Source organism: Mus caroli, chromosome 8 (genome assembly GCF_900094665.2).
Source record: "Mus caroli chromosome 8, CAROLI_EIJ_v1.1, whole genome shotgun sequence".
NCBI lineage: Eukaryota > Metazoa > Chordata > Mammalia > Rodentia > Muridae > Mus > Mus caroli.
In genome coordinates, this window is record NC_034577.1 from 95,847,380 (window position 1) to 95,849,768 (window position 2,389).

The following is a 2,389-nucleotide window of genomic DNA, read 5'->3' on the forward strand; positions in this document are numbered from 1 at the left end:
TCAATTGAGTTTTGAGTTCATTGTTCAGGTGTTTTGTGGGTTGAGAATTTACAAATATAAATATGACTGATAAATTACAAGCCTCTAGATTTTGATCTTACCGGATTACAGGGATTTGTGACTGCTAACCACAGGGGGCAGATGGCTGGGAATGTGAGCAGAATCCAAAGGAAGAAAACCATGAGATGGATGGTCCCTAAATGGGGCTAGCCATGGAGATGATGAGACTACCGGGGCCAGAGAGTAGCCGGCGTTGGTGTGGGGTGGTGCCTTCTTTTATATTTCACGTAATACATTGTTATAAGAGCTTTTATTGCCTCTAATGAATGCCCAGAATGATAAGGAACAACATGCAGAGTGGTTTCCATACATGTCTGAGAGGGCAAATGCTGAGGTTAGAAATGCTTATGTATTTTTTGGAACAAAGAAATATAAATAGATGGACATTGTAACCTCAGAATTATCCCATCTGCTTTCAACCTCACACACCTTTCCTGACACAGGACGCTACAGCTCTGCATGCTTGTCTTGAGAATACTTTAACTCCTGGATCTTCTGGGGCAGAGTCTTGGTCCAGAACTGTAGCCTTCTGGCCTTCAGGGCTCGACCCACAGCAGACTGGGTGTTCAGATGCAGATACTGCTCATCATGGTCCATCACAGGCCAGGAGGGTAGACCCTCGCTGTTGGGGTTCCTGTGGATATGCCAGCCAGCAGGGAAGAGTGACAGTCTCTCTGACCCAAAGCCTGATTTCTCATATTTTGTCAGGGCAGTGGATGAGCAGACCAAGGTTCTCAGGGGACAGATGGACTAGTTTACTGATATAAATACAAATGTCACCAGCAGTGTCTACTTCATGTGAAGCTAGGGGAGCTTGCTAGTTTTGTGTCTCTTCAGAGGCAAAATCTAAAGAATGCTACCAGAAAAAGTGTGACTCACCTACCTGGTCTCTGTAGTATAAACAGTAAGTGAAGGGTATAAGGTATCTGCCTGAGTGTGCCCTGAGTTGAAAACTATCACATAATTAAGGACACATGCATACTAGTGGAACACATCCACATTGATACCCTAGATGGAGACTTGACCATAAGGGGATTGAGGATGGGGTGTATTCTCACCCATTTCTCGAAAAGTTGGCCCAGTACTTCATCAACCCCCTCTTCAGCAGCTCTTCCTCCTCAGTGAGATCAACTGCAGACAGAAGGAGAACAAGAGATCAAGTCCTAGCCTCCCCATGCAGGTGCCACCTCATGCTCTCCTACAGAAACCAGAGCCTGACGGTGAACCCTAGGATTCCAAAGCACTACTTGAAGTTTCTCAGGTTCATTTCTCTAGCACAAACTAGACTAGGAAAGGTTCATATTCCAACCCTAGTGTATTTTAGGGGGAGCTTGGGGTTTTTTTGAAGCTCAGATATGGTGAACACTTTAGTTCCCTCCCAGTCTCTCAGTTTCCCCCAACTGGCCAGAGAGCTCAATAACCCCTCAGGAACTCATCTGATGTTCCATTCAGCTCTAGGAAAACATGAAAGACTCACATTTCATGCCCCAGAAATAGGAGCCAAAGACAAAGGCAACATCATCACCATGGTCTGCTTTCACATGTGATGGCCTGACATGCTTGATGAAGCTTGACAGATGCTGGAACTCATAGAAGTAGACAGGAGCCTGGGAACCTGGGGGTGACAACACAGGTTGACATCGTGATTTCTCATATGAAGATTGTCTGCCTAACAAGAAACCTTGCCCTAAAGTTATCTGGAATCACAGTTGAGTGGTGAGCTCCAGACTGGAGCATTGGATCTGGTAAACCTTTGTTAAACAGAGACCCTGTCATTCCCAGCTGAGGAGCTGCAAGACCCTGTGGGTAACTCACATGTTTCCTCCTCTAGACCTGGATAAAATGCCAGACTTTACATTAGACATAAAGATTTAATGAGGGAAAGCTGCCTGCTATCAGAGACCTGACCAAGACATGGGTCTGGCCTGGGCACTCCAGAGCTCACCTGGGTCCCACAGCTCTGAGCACTCCCTGTCCTTGCTCTTGTCCCAGATGTACTCACGCTGGAAATGTGCCACTAGGAGTACAGGGATCACAAACATGAAGTCCCCCAGCATCTCTCTGAACTGTGCTTGCAGGGTCTCTGGGTCCTCAGTGTCCCCCATATACTCCTCCACTAGCAGGTGACTACATTCTGGAGGCAACATCTACACCAATAGGAATCAGGAAGAATGATGACAGGAAGGAAGCAGTCTCTAAGTAAGGAATGCGGCCAGGAATGAAAAAGGGTCTAGGGGGAAAGGTAGAAGCTTTGTGGTGGCAAGAACGTGTGTGTGTGTGTATGTGTGTGTGACACACACACACACACACACACACACACACACACACA

General features: G+C 46.6%; 1 pseudogene; it reads right to left on the minus strand.

Moving 5' to 3' along the window:
* Window positions 1-507: 507 nt before the first annotated feature.
* LOC110300283 overlaps window positions 508-2,389 on the minus strand; it is a 6,759-nt pseudogene continuing 4,877 nt past the window's right edge.